General features: G+C 41.0%; 1 long non-coding RNA gene across 1 annotated transcript; it reads right to left on the reverse strand.

Moving 5' to 3' along the window:
- Positions 1-2047: 2047 nt before the first annotated feature.
- Positions 2048-3090, reverse strand: LOC141003469 (uncharacterized). Its single transcript, XR_012179721.1, has 3 exons — positions 3001-3090; positions 2673-2834; positions 2048-2400 (listed from the first exon to the last, which is right to left on the reverse strand). It is a non-coding gene; the product is annotated as an uncharacterized lncRNA (long non-coding RNA).
- Between the last annotated feature and the right edge of the window lie 12167 nt (positions 3091-15257).

The following is a 15257-nucleotide window of genomic DNA, read 5'->3' on the forward strand; positions in this document are numbered from 1 at the left end:
TGTGTGTGTGTGTGTGTGTGTGTGTGTGTGTGTGTGTGTCTAAAGTTGATTCAATCCATCAGCCGTTTTCTCCTTTAAACAATCAAATCGACACACTCTGTTATACGTCTGAGTGAGTGTGTGTGTGTGTGTGTGTGTGTGTGTTTCATGGTCGTGGCTGTGACACCAGTAAAATGTGTGTGTGTGTTCATGTAGTCAGTTGAGTAACGTTAATCCATCTTTAAAATGTGTATTTTGTCGGAATATGTATGTGTGTGTGTGAGCACAGATAAAGTGTGTGTGTGTGTGTGTGTGTGAGCACAGATAAAGTGTGTGTGTGTGTGTGTGTGTGTGTGAGGTGTTAGATGTGTTTATTTGTTGAATAATTCACAGCTGGGTGTTTATAGAAGACTCTGTGGCCTCAGAGCTCCAATAACACAGGACAAATATTGTGACACACACACACACGTACACACACACACACTCACGTACACACACACACACTCACGTACACACACACACGTACACACACATTCTCTCTTTATCAGCCATTCCAGGGTTGACAGTTTATTTGGACACTGTGGACGGTGGAAATGGAATGTACCAAGTGTGGACAAGCACACACACACACATAGACACACATAGACACACACACACACACATAGACACACATACACACACATACACACACACGCACACACACACACGTTTATGTTACCTATAGAGAGCCCTCAGTGGTCTCATATGTTACATATCTTTATCTCTTTCCATCCCTGTGAGGACACTAGCTTCTCTCTCTCTCTCTGTCACACACAGACAGACACACACACACAGACACACACACACACAGACACAGACACACACAGACACACACACACACACAGCGGCAGTGTTGTGGCCGGTGGCTGGTTGGTGATGGAACAGAGAGAAACAGTCTCCTCTAATCTGGAGAAAATGAAACAGACGTTTGAATGGAAATATTGATTCTTCCTCCCATTTCAATCTTCATCTGGTATTATCTGTCCCACCGCTGTGTGTGTGTGTGTGTGTGTGTGTGTGTGTGTGTGTGTGTGTGTGTGTGTGTGTGTGTGTGTGTGTGTGTGTGTGTGGTATACAAGCTCACCTTTCTTTCTGTCTCTCACACGCCCTCTGAAATGATTTTCTGTCCCGTGGAACAAGTACACAGTAACTAGTAAATTTCATATATATATATATATATATATATATATATATATATATATATATATATATATATATATATATATATATATATATATATATACACACAACTTTAAAATGCCACAGACCTGGTGTGTCTCCACGTAGTGAAGTGTACTGAGGAGAGAGGGGGGTGAACCTGACTGTATAAACAGCTACATGACAGTTCAAGTTATCTGCAGAGGCGCCACAGTGAAAACTAATCAGAAAACACTTTAGGCCTGTCGCCTTTATCGCAGATCGAGATAAAAGAATAGGATTAGTTTAACGTGGTGATTGTCCATTATCAGGATAACGGTGAATATCCTAACAAGTGCTTCGTCTGGCTCCATAACATACAGTCCTGTGTTGATACCCATCCTACAATCCCAAAGAGTTGAGAGTGAGACTCAAAAATCAACTTTTCTTCCAAATAGGACCTAAAATTACTGATTACCTTACTTAAGATTATTTGTTTTTCACTAAAATCTTACGTCTTAATCTAAATGTAAGGTAAAGGGATGCTAGTATGTTTTAGAGACATTTAAAGAGTCAGTTATCTTAAAGCTGCGTTATTAATAAATGTTATTAGAGGTCATGTATACTAGATTTAAAATTAAAACTGTTGCTCATAGTTATGAACCTACAGGTGATAATCTCCTGACTACACAGCTCCACTCAGCTGTATGAACTTTATACCATCCTATAGCTCATTGTTTGGGTTTTACAGCTCACATGTTACACTTTGGCCGGACAAACAAAGAATCTTGCTCTATTTATTTAATAATTTCTGTAACAATAGTTAATGAACCAGTGAGTGCTTCCATTAATTTATGTGGAATGAAAATATTTACAGACGACACATTGAAGCTGGAGGTTTGACAGATTTATTGCACAAAAATGTCAGCTGTTTGAGATGACAACAGTGCTTGATATAATATATAAAGTAGGAGTTAGCAATTCTTGATTGTTGAGTCATGAGTCAACAATAAACAATAGTGTCTCTGACTGAGCCACCAACCCAGAGCTTGACGACCTGCGAATGAGACTCAACCATAAACCATCTTTGTACAGAATCACTCACCCCGACTTTAATAATATATATCCACGCTGTAGATCTTTAGGGGGCTCCAGTTTGGTTAGCAATGACTGTAAGCGCCATCCCTGCTGCCCCTCCAATGGCAGATGCAGCTGCAGTGGCAGCTGCCGACACACCAGCTGCACCTACAGCAGGGTTACACAGGTCTTATATCAAGGTATGCTCTCAAGCCAAAGGACTAAAGGAAACAGTAGCACCAATATACACATTAGCGTCATTGTATTGTACTGAAACACTTTATCGTAAACCAAAAACTATAAATCCGTGAACACAATATGAAGTTGTTTACGTATAGTGCACATACTGACCCTGTGATTACTGCAGCAATGATCCTCTCACCATTTAAAGACAAACGTTAAAGAAGATTACATTTAAAAAACAAAGAAATTGCTTTTACCGACTGACTGCAACACAGCCACTGCACTTCCTGCTGCCACTCCTCCTCCACTGGCAACTGCAGTCGATGCCATCCAGCCTGCAGCATAGGAGCCTGCTGCTATTCCAGCTTTAGTGAAACCTATTCCAGCCAGAGCAGCAGGAGCCACGACCAGAGCACCTACTGCACACGGACAAGAGGAAACTTACTTTCTAATGATACTGTAATCATTTGTTAGCCCACGTCATAATAAATCATGCAAGTTTAGCAGGTACCTGGCTTCTCTACATTAAAATACATTGAAATGAATTGAAAAGCAAACACAGGTAAAGGTTATTCAAAGACTTACATCCTCCTACTCCTGCTCCAATTGCAGCAACTGTCCCTGAAACAAGAGATGGAAATAGAATCAAGATTTACAGCTGCTCTGGTTTAATCAAACACATTTAATATGGTTACTATCATTACTGCATTTAAGGAAAACGTATAAGTAGAAGTATCAGTAGTTTCAAATTAAGAAATGTGTCGGTATTGTCAGAGGAAAAGAGATACTTACAGAAAGCCATGTCTTTACCGGACTGATGAGGAAATGGTCTGTGCTGAGCTTTATATACTGTGGGTGAGGTTTCATTTTTGGGGAAATGAAACCTAACTTTGAATCTGAGAGTAGGAGGTACATCCTCATATTTGATTTGGCATTTGTTTTTGTTTGTTGTGTTTTGCAAGACCTTTTGGACACATTTCAATACTGTATCAACTTTTCTGCATTTTCCAAGTTTTTTTGTATGTGCAAATGGAAAATATGCATAAAAACTAGGGCCCGGTTGATGCATCTGTCAACAGATCAATATTAGCTTAGATATATCATTTGTGTATCAGATATGAGGACTCATGAAAACCACAAAAACTGCTCAGGAACGGCCCGAGGAACCTGATAAAAGAGCTCAAGGCATTGACCTGGTCTCCAAATTCCCCAGATCCCGGTCTGATGGAGTATCTGTGGGACATGCCTGGAAAAGTCCAATCAATCGAGGCCTCCAGAGGTCCTGTGTCCGTTCTTCAATGGGTCAGAGCCAAGTACGATCCATGGTGGATGGATGGTTGATGCTTGATATAAAGAGAATATTAGCTGTTGTATCAGTATTGGATAATATCGTTTTTGGCATCAACCCCAAAAAATCCAGTATCGTCAGACTCTGATATAAACGGTAGGGCGGATAATTACATATGAAAACATTCATAGGTAATATTTCTGACTTTATATAACACTCAGTTCTGTCACAACCGTTATCTTGGATGTTAACGTACCGACCGCTTCAATCTTATTCACATCAACACTTCAGAGCTGTAGCAACAAAATGTCATCCTGCTCCTGAGCGTCGTCTGAATGTGACGACAAGGAAGAAGACGGTGAAGGAAAAACGAGGAAGTGATGGAAATTATAAGAGTGGGAACGTTTGAGAGGGTAAAATGCAGAAGAAGAAGACGTGTGTGTGTGTGTGTTGAGGAAAAAGAGGGGATTTTCTAACCCTTGATGACCTGGAAAAACAAACACCATCATGTCTGGAGCTGTAGAGGTTAAGATTAAATCTTTCTGCGTTAACTGTAATCCATTTTCCTCTATTTTGTTTGGCGGCGGTGTGTTTTGTTTCCATGTCGCTCAGGTTAAACAACAGACAATCTGCACTGCTGTTTGTCCAAAACCTCAGTGTGAACCTTGAGCTGACCTCAAACACTCCATTACTCTGATCCGGAGAGAAAGAGATGGACAGAAAAATGAAAGGAAAGGAAGGCAGAGAAAGAGGCAAACAGAAAGAGAAAATGAGGCGAACGCTTAATATCCATCAGTTAGTCTTCTCTCTCGTCTCTGAGTGGACAGCCTCGGCGCTCCAATTCATCTTCGTTCTCCTCACAGCGGTGTGTTCAGGGAAGGTCAAAACCCGGAAAATAGGCTACACACCAGGCATTTTGTCACCAGACACCCTTCACCTGCCTCCCATCACCAAGGAGCCGCACACAACTGGGACACAGCCGCAGCCAAAAATACATCAGGTGGAGCGCAGCAGCAACACTGCATGCATTCGCACCGCATTCGTTCTGCATTTACGCCGCATTTGTTGTCCTTTCGGAGGAAGCGAAGGACCGGAACGAGGTGACATTTTGTTGCTTTGCAGTTTGGAGGATCGTACTGAATTACTGTGTTTGTCCAGATGTGTAGCAGAGCTGAAGACACATCCGTCTCCTTCAGATTTGCGTCCCTGTTCATCTGAGAGGAAGTTTATCAGAACTTTTCCCAGACAGACAGATTCATCAGCATCTTGTTTAGCCAATTAGCAGCTGTGTTTAAAGGGGCAGTAATGACTGAAAGCTTGACTTCACGTGCTGCAGGGTAGTGAGAAGTTTGAATATTTTGTTTATTTGGTGGGCATGTGGCTTTTTAGTCATCGTAACCCACCATGATATTAAATTATACATGTTCTTGGTGAATAGGCAATGCAAAGATGACAACCAACCAGTGCTGGAAGTTTATTTACTTTTTCAGAGATCCTTTATTGATTTGATTCTGAAGAGGGTTTACTCTGTGTTCAAACTGTAGTTCTATCTTTTGTTTTTTAACCTTCAATCCCTGAAGGCTGGTCTTTTTTTGTTGAACTTTATTTTTGGTGATTATTATTTGGACTTAACCCTGACCTGTGAAAAGCCACCAGGATAAAGGCAAGCTGTTGTTTTGCCATCTAGTGACTCTAGTGACAGTTTGCCAGTTGAATGGTTAAATAGTATTATTACATTCTAGATAAATGATCATAATTTTACCGTATGGCCTTATTGAAACACATTAAAAAGGTCGGTTATATCACACTTGATACCATGAAGCCTCCTTCGTATTAACAAAGAATTTAAGAATGAAACCAATGATCTGTTGATCTTTACAAATCAAGACTTGAAAGTCTTGTAACAGCACAGAAGTCAGTGGAAGTGAATATATCATCACAGTGTTGATAAAGATTATACTGTTACACAAAAAGTATACACATAATGGCTTTACAGAAACAGCCATTACCATCATGATGAACAGCAACAAGCAAACTAAAATTCAAGGATAAAACATTCTGATAGAGATGATTTTACACTTTGTAGAGAAGCAGAAGTTATAAATATCGGAGCTTCAGATAGAAATCTGACCTCATGCGGCTCCTCCTGAGCAGATTTTATCTCACAGCAGAAAAATAAAACAGCCCGTGTCGTCGTTGGAAGCAGTAAACGGAGCGTCAGGTCAAATTTCCAGCCCGACCCTGAGCCTCCAGCCCCACGGGGATGATACAGCAACGACACTAATGGCAGGCTACATGGCATTTAGAGCAGAAAGGTGTGACATGCAAGCCTTCACACTTACTGTCTGTCCGTCTCACACACATTTGCATACACACACACACACTCACACACTCCTCAGGGCCTGCCATTAATAACAGCTGACCTTTGCACGTTTAGGCTGTGAAATGATAGTAAAGCAGACCTGAGGACGGCATATCGCACTTCCCTTCATGTCTCATCGCTTCATCCCTCCATCTCTCTCCCTCTCTGTGACTCATCCCTCCATCTATCTGTCCGTCCATCAGCCCTTCCCTGTGGAGACGTCGTTTGCTATTCCTGCATCACTGTCGATCTCTGGTACAGTTTGGTCCTAACGAAGCAGGAGCCTGTAACCTTTTTATAACCTCACATAAACAAGGAAAGAAAACTTTGGGAGAAAACCGTTTGTTGTCGGAGCAAACACAGCAATTCATAAGTGCTGAAACTATTGCGTAGTTGATTCATTTATAAGTAAATCAACAGAGAAATAATCACCAACAATATCAGTCAAGGAAAAACATCCAAAAATGAATTGGATGCAGTTTCTCAAATGAGACTGTAAATCACATTTTTAAACCTTTTTAAACATTTACAATTTGGCTCAAAAATGAATCAACTAATTGAAAATACAAACCACAGATAAACTTTAAGTGGAAATAATTAGTTGCAGTCCTTTCAGCAAAAAGCATGAGCAACAGCTGAAATGGAAATCAACTAAATACAAGCTTCGATACAACATCTTGAAAAATATAAATATTTTATGATACCACGGGGAAAAATTGAGACGACATTGAGGGAATACAATTTTAGATTGTCATTAAAAGATATATATATAACATTACAACGAGGTTCGACTTTTCTTTTCCTGGCTCTTGGATCTCTACAACATCCAGGACCACAAAGGAAATTAGTTCTGTGACATAAATAAGATATACAAAACTAAATTATACCTTAAATTAGAAGATATTGTCAACAGCCGTAAAAAAAAAAAAAAATTAATAAATCATTTTCACAATGTTTTCAGGAATACAACTTCTTATAAATCAGGCTGTGAGTGATCTATGAACAAACCCGTCTGTGTAAACCTTCAGAATATAGATAGGAATGAAACTGAAAGGTCTGGTGTATGTTAGTGCTGCTTAAATATGCAGTTTTTACAGTAGTAAAATGTGGCTTTCTCTTTCGGTCACTCCATAAATCAGAAATCACTGTCAACAGCCATTAAAAAAACTATTTTGTCCATGTTTTTAGGAATAAAATGTTCTATAAATCAGGCTGTGAATGATATATGACCAAAAATATATACAAGAATACAACTGGAGAGTTTGGTGTATGTACAAAACAGCAATCAAAAACATTTTTAGACAAAAATGGGAACTAGGGTAAACATTTAATTAATAGATATTACCAGGAAACTCCTCTGGTTGGTTACTCACATTAAGACAATAATTTTTTGTGTTCCAATTTTTTAAAATATTTTATGTTTTAAATATGTAAAATGAGGCTGATTAAATGCACCTAAGGCCTAAATATGCATTTCTAAAATTTTCTTTCCACTAGTCTGAAAGAAAACATGTTATGGCAGCAAAATATCCCAAAATCTAAATTATTTTTATCATCAGTTATTTTACTTTCCATATATTTGGCAGTGAACTTGAGGCTTCAGGTTCTTTGAACCCAGACGACTCCACTTTTCTGCCTCTTCTTGGCCTCGGTGTTTGTGCCGTCTGCACTGATGGAGCATCAAGTATTTCTGCCCTCTATACCAAATTAACAGATCTGTGATGCCACCTTGTACTCCACACCCTTGAACTACAAGGTGATGTGATGTTCCCCTCTATCAAGCTAACTTAAAACAGCGCGCTCGAGCTAGATTTGGTTATCGAGTCCTCAGCTTGTGCCCATGATGGCCGCCACTTGATGAGATCCTCCCTAAATAATTAGACATGTGTGCAAGAAGTTTTTTGTCCAAAGTCGAGCAGCTCTAACTTCCTGTGAAAACTCTTCCTTTCAACTAAATTCAAAGTGTTTTTTTCTTGGCATGAAAGTTGAAAGAAAAGCGGCTCGGCCAAACTCTGCTTACTTTTCTCTTTCTTCCTCAGTCGAAGTGAAAGCTTTATCCGGATGAAAGGCGAACACAAAACAAAAAATAAATAACTGCCAGATTCGTTTCTCTCAGTTCAGTCGAGCCATTTCCGTCTTCCTCTCGGTCCCTTTCCTTCCAGAGAGGTCGACGGACGACAGGAGAGTTTTCTCTTCTGTCTCCCGTCTCCCTCCATCTGCTTTTCGCATTGTCGCGGCCGAACCAGAACGCAAACCAAATTTAAAATGTAAGAGACGACCGGCTGCTATCTTTGTAAAGGTCAACGAGCGAACCGAGGCCGCCCAGCTAAAACAACACACACACACACACACACACACACACACTGAATCCCCATGGATCCAAACCCTCCTCACCAGCCCTCATTCCCCTTTTTACAGTTATTTTAATTCCTCCGTCCATCCTTTCTCTTTTTCTTTCTCACGTTCTCGCTCTCTGCCTCCACCTCTCTCTCTCTCTCTCTCTCTCTCTCTCTCTCTCTCTCTCTCTCTCTCTCTCTCTCTCTCTCTCTCTCTCTCTCTCTCTCTCTCTCTCTCGTCAAGCGCTCATCCCGCCTGCCAAGCTCCTCGTCGTCTGTTTGGAAACGAAAAAAAAAAAAAAACTGTTTCTAATTTGGTATCAATCTGAAGAGTCCAGTTCTGTCATTACCCTGTGTGTGTGAGAGTGTGTGTGTGTGGCTTTCTCCTTTTATTCCCATGATACCATATGGGCCACACACACGCACACACACGCACACACACACACACACAAACACACACAAACACGTTCCCACCCCCAGAATCACATCTGACAGAAATAGTTGTCCCGACATTTTGGCTGATGATATTCACATCCTGTTGTCCATGTTTACATCAGTGTCAGTGTTTATCTGTCTCTATCTGTCTGTGATGGCCCGAAAATGAGCCGCTTCATTATTTTTTGGCGCTGTCATTATTTATCACGGTCCGTCCATTCATCATCCAAATAGTTTAATTGCACTTGAACATTGTAAATTGGGAGAAAACTGCCTTGATGTCGTATTTAAAGCTGCACGAGGACTTTGAATCCTCGGCCGTGTTGGCTTCAGGTTTAGCTCTGTTTGTCTGAAGACTTCTCTACATGCCATATGTTGTTTCAGGATCCCATAGACTAATTAGAAATGCCAGTTTTGATAACAGATTATATGTGTAATTAGTTTTTATCCACATTAGATTCATGGCTCTAGGGATGGCAGTGTCGGTCAGTCCACTGCTACATCTTTTGGGCATTCATGGTCACCAGAGGATAAACTCAGGCTTTGATAATCCCCCGACTTGTCTTGACTTGACTTTTCCTCTCGCACCTTACGTTGCGAGGCAGCTGTTTTTTTGCAGGATCATAATCTTGCGATCTCCAGAATCCATCACACCAGGCATCAAGCTTTGCGCTTGTGTCGTAGTAGCTACAGTCGTGGTTTAGATATGACTGTTCGTCTGGAAACAACAATGGTGGCTTCTCAAGAGTTTGTAGCTGCTGCAGCATCAGTTATATCAGAGTTTATTTCTTTTAAAGAAGAGCAGCTGAAGACCTTTCTCTTTTTCTCTTCTCTCAGCAGGCTTTAGAAAGAGTTTGATTTACCAACTGGCTCCTCTCTCTCATTGTTGGCTTGATAGTTTGAAGTTAGACGGTGATAGACAGAGTCGACAATAACTATAACATCATAACTTTGGGGTCACGATACATGAATGTTCAATATTCGCTCTCATTCTAAGCTCTAGTTTTGCCTCCACCGGCTCGTTAGCTGCCAGATATTTGCTTGTTGGCTGGTTCCTTGGTCGGTCGATGTTCAGGAGAGCGGCGCTCAGATTTCCCAGCTCTTGGTGGGATGTGAAGGCAGCCTGAGGGTCACATCCTCCTCTGCTCCTCATGTTCTCTGTGCTGCTGCTGTCCATTTGTCCTCTATGGAGATAAACTGTTGTTTACACTGCAGGCCACATAGGAAGTCAACCATGGCAAGAGGAACCCGTCTGTGCACCCTGATGGTGTGTGTGTGTGTGTGTGTGTGTGTGTGTGTGTGTGTGTGTGTGTGTCTTCATTTGGTCCTCATAACAATAGGAAAATGATGACCCATGGTTGATTTTGCTTGTAGAAAAAAGAAAATGAATAATGCTAATTGTGTGTGTGTGTGTGTGTGTGTGTGTGTGTGTGTGTGTGTGTGTGTGTGTGCACGCTTTGTGTCCACATGTAGATACATTTGCTTGCATGACCTTAAATGTTGTTGTGTTTGAATGTGTTCTTTTTCAAATGAGGTATTTGCACATATGCAAAAACATCACTTGTTGTATGTTGCATTCGTGTGTGTGCGTGTGTGTGTGTGTGTGTGTGTGTGTGGCAGGTGTTTTGCGTCACCACCCACCATCCATCAAGTCAAATGGGCGAATGACAGGAAGAACAAAAACAAATCCCTCGCTCCGGCAAGAATAAACGACTGATGCCGACCAATGACAAGTGTTTATTGTGTGTGTGTGTGTGTGTGTGTGTGTGTGTGTGTGTGTGTGTGTGCGTGTGAGGAAGAAATGAAGGTATATGTGTGTTTGTGTGTGTATGTATTTTTGTCTGCGTGTGTGTGTGGGTGAAATTGAAAGAGAGAGAAGGACAAAGCAAATGAGTGTGTGAGAGATGAGAGAGACTGAGAATAGGGTGGTGTTTATTGTTTTACCAGTTCAGTAGGCGGACACACACACACACACACACACACACACACACACACACACACACTTATTATCCCGCTCAGTGAGCATGCAAAGCAGATATTTCCAAGATGACCAACTCAACCACTCAATCCCAGTTAGGCTCATGATAGACTTGACTTTTAGCTGCCGTACCTGGAGGAGTAAAACGTGTCTCCAGCAGTCAGCTGACAGCAGACTGTCTGAGTAAAGAGGTTTCTACTGCTATTAATGTTAAGATCACGTCAGAAAAAGCAGCAGATTCTCCTGAAACCTCCCTCCATCGTTGTTGTGACCACAGACCTGCAATGATTGGTTGATTCATTGATTAATCGATCAATTTTGATTTGTTTTGAGTCACTTTTTTGAGAAAAGTGTCACATTTACTCTGGTTCCTGCTACATTTCTCAGTCTTCTTATTATTATTATTATAAACTAATAATTTATTGCTTGTTAGACCTTTTTCGGGAATGAAGACATTTGAAGTCGGTCAGCACAATATGAGGAAAAATGCAACGTGCAATAACTTTGTTCAATATTGCGATAGACAAACAAATATTGTAAGAAACCGTATTAACTCCTCTCTGAGCTAGCTAGGGCTTCATCTGAATGGCCAAATGTTCGCACTGCGTCTTTAAATAAAATGATTTTTGTTACTCAACACATTTCAGGCAGTGTTTGCGATGTGTTTATCGCACGTGTTCCTATCGCGTTGACAACGATAACACGATGAATCGATTACTTGTCAGGTATTACACTAATCCCTAACTATTTTGATAATCGATTAATCGGTTTGAGTCATTTTGTTTAAGGAAAAACAAATCTACTTTCTCTGATTCCAGTTTGTTAAATGTGAATATTTCCCTGTTTATTTCCTCCTCTGTGGTATTAAACTGAATATCTTTGGGTTGAGGACAAAACGAGACATTTGACGACGTCGTCTTGGGCGTCAGGAAACACGTTTATAGACCAAACAACTAATCAATTAACCGGGATAATAATTAACAGATTCAATCAATAGTAGCAACGATCATTAGTTGCAGCCCTAGTCGGCATTAATTTGAAGACGTCACCTCAGACTCTAGTGAAGGTCAGGATGGACATTTTTCACCAGTGACTTATTGATTAATAGAGAAAATAATCTGCAGATTAATCGATAGCGATTGTAAATAACTAATAAATACGTAAAGCAAATACATCAGAGAGACGTCGACCAAAACGGGACAAGGACAAGTCGGTCTGAAGAAACACAACGCTACCTGGAGTATGTTGTTATTGATTTAATAAAGGAAGATTTCTGTCTAATGAATCTGTTAATTGTTCATCGTTCAATAGAACAGTTGATTAAAGTAAGGAGGTTTCGGAAAATGGTGGGATGACAGTGAATACTTTATTATTTCAAGTAAGGAGATTTTTGGTAACTGAAAAAGTGAAATTGATAACAGTCGTGAAAGAAGTGAGAACATTTCAAAGGTAAATAGGAATTTGAAAGTGAGGAAACTTTGGAAAGTGAGGACATTTTAATTCACACTGAGGACGTTTTATTTCTTATAAGCGTGGACGTTTGTGCGGAAGTAAAACCGAGGCCTTCGTTTGTTAATTTAATTTATTAAAGTGAGGACAGTTTGATAAAAGTGACGATGTGGACGATGAAAGTGATGAATGAGGTTAGGATCTAAGTCAGTGTTTGGGGCTTGAGAATGGCTTATGTCAATGACGCCCTCACAAGTATGGTGCATGTGTGTGTACATACAGTGTGAGTGTGTGTGTTAATGTGTGTGTGTGTGTGTGGTGACAGGGTTAGTGATGACCTCCTCCAGCTGTCGGTAGATAATGAGAAGCTGTCAGCAGCAAGAGGACAGGACACACACACACACACACACGCTCATATTCACGGTTACACAAACAAATGCACATGATATTTGCACACTAGAAGACACACACAACTGACAACACACAGTCTACCCTGCTCATGCTGTCCACACGCTGACATTTTCATTCTTCAGAGAGGTTGTGTAACGGTAACTCGCTTCTACATCAGCGGTGATGTCGCGTTGTTTTGTTTTGTGGAGACTTGGTCCTGTACGAGGACTCAAAGCGTCCGGTCTGTCGGCGGCCGGCTGTGTCGGTACTGTATCATCTGATTTACATGAGCAGACCATCAGTGGGAGTCCTCAGTCAAATGGGGAACATACGGACCAGCAGACAGCAGGGTTGTGAAGGACTGTGAGTCCCTGAGAGCAGAGAGCAGACCTCAGTCCGATCATATGTTCAGATCCTCATGCTTCAGGCTCGTAGCACTGCCTCCTCCAAGCTCTGAAGCTCCACCAGACGGGTGGACTGAAGCTGTGTGTGTTCGCCTCAGTCTGTTTTAAAAATCCTCTGTTTGCATGAAGACACTTGAGCCCACTGCAGCACTCATTAGACCTGTCAATGACAGGAACAGTTAAGAAGACAGAGTACAATTGAAGTGATTGTGTAGCGTCAGCGGACAGCTGTGCGGCTACTTACAGCAACCGTACCGCTAATTTATGGCATTTATTATGAAAGCAACACGGCAGTAATTATTAAACGTCAGATGGATGATCAGTGATTTATCCAAAGAGCTCATATTGACACAGTTCAGGCCAAATATTTGACTTTTCAAGAGAAAATGACTGTTTTTAGGGGATTATTTAAACCCTATTATTACCATATCTGTGTAGAAAAAGTTGGAAAAGCCAGAGCACATAATAAATAATCAAAACCCAAAAAGCGTAAAAATAAAATCCGTCATTTAGTTAGTTTTGATGCTCTGCACCTTGATTTTTATTTGAATGACGCAGTGCCGAAAATCCATTGTTGTTGTTTTTCATCAACACACCTGACCTTTATGATCCTGAGGGATATATTAAAAAGTCGGCTGTAGCACTGTGCAATAATTCAACCAATAAAATGTGTTTAATCCATCGTAGTTCAATAATAAACCAATTCAAAATCATTTCTTTCTGTCTTTTTTTATCTTGTTGTCCTCACACTCCTCCAGCATCTTTCCATCTTCAGAGATCTACTGAGTTTGTTGGTTGCTCTCTCTGTTCCCTCCGAACACCTCCACCCAGAACACTTGAAAAGGTTTGGTGGATGGGTGGAGGTGTTGTTGTGTAGTTTTCTCTCTCTGGCAGCGTTTTCTTAATTTCTAATCACCGTCCACTCGTCGTCTCTTCTCCTCTTATGAGAACACACCGGTTCATCGTGATCGTGTGAACGTATGGATCATACTTATTAGACCACACACACACACACACATCCTTCCTTCATCTACCGAACCCCATGTAGACATTAACCACACACACACACACACACACACACACACACACACACACACACACACACACACACACACACACACACACACACACACACCAGCAGGTTGGACCCCAGGGCTCAGTTTGGGAGGAAACTCCCTTTCTAATTTTCCTCATAAAGACTCTAATGAAGACTAATGACGGAGCGAGGTGTGTGTGTGTGTGTGTGTGTGTGTGTGTGTGTGTGTGTGTGTGTGTGTGTGTGTGTGTGTGTGTGTTTAACAGCCTGGCTGCTCTGTCTGGGAATGTCTCTGTTCTCCTCTCTCTCCTTCTTCTTCTTTCCGTCCCTCCATCACTTCATTCAGCTCCGTCTTTCTTTCTTTTCACCCCTCCTTTGTGTTTCCTCCCTCTTTCTTTGCCGTCCGTCCTTCCATGTTGCCTATTTTCATTCTTATATTCGCTCTATTTTTGTCCTTTTTGTTCCACTTTCTGTTTTCTGATCATCTGTTCATATCTTTTTCTGTTTATTCCCCGTTTCTCTTTCTATTTTTCTTTAAAGTGTCTTTTTTTTTTATACTTCCCTCTTTCTTTCTTTTCATTATCCTGTTTCTTCTTTAAGTAACATCACAATTCTGATGAAAATGCGTGTTATAACCTTAATTTTAGCTCCTCACATACAGTCCTGGTGGTCTGGAGGCTTGTACTCGGTCAGAGTTCATTATTTAACCCTGTGCTGCTGCAGCTTGTACATAATGTGACCACATCCAGTTGAGATGTGTGCGTTGTTGGAAGTGTTGCAGAAACTCTACCACAGTGAGTGAGATTGCCATCACGACTGTTATGGTAATGTGACTGAGTGATTAGTGTAATTATTATTATTATTTTTGCAGGTCAACCCTCAGTTTCACTGCAGTTTCCACATAAATCTTCTCCAGTTTCACAGCAGTTGTTCACCGCCGTACCAGCTCGTACTGAAGCTTGCAGACTCCTTCTTCTTCCACAAAGCTTCATGAAGCATCTCTCCTGTCGTCACTTCTGTAATGAGCTGGTTTAATCTCCAAAAAAAACCCTAAACTTCCTGCGGTTCTGTGTGCAAACATCGGCTGCAAATTCATCCATTCTCAGACAAAGCGGATGAAAAATCGTGACGTTAAATGAGCCGGACTGAAACTTAATGCTGACT

Source organism: Pagrus major, chromosome 10, assembly GCF_040436345.1.
Source record: "Pagrus major chromosome 10, Pma_NU_1.0".
In the NCBI taxonomy this organism is placed as follows: Eukaryota; Metazoa; Chordata; class Actinopteri; order Spariformes; family Sparidae; genus Pagrus; species Pagrus major.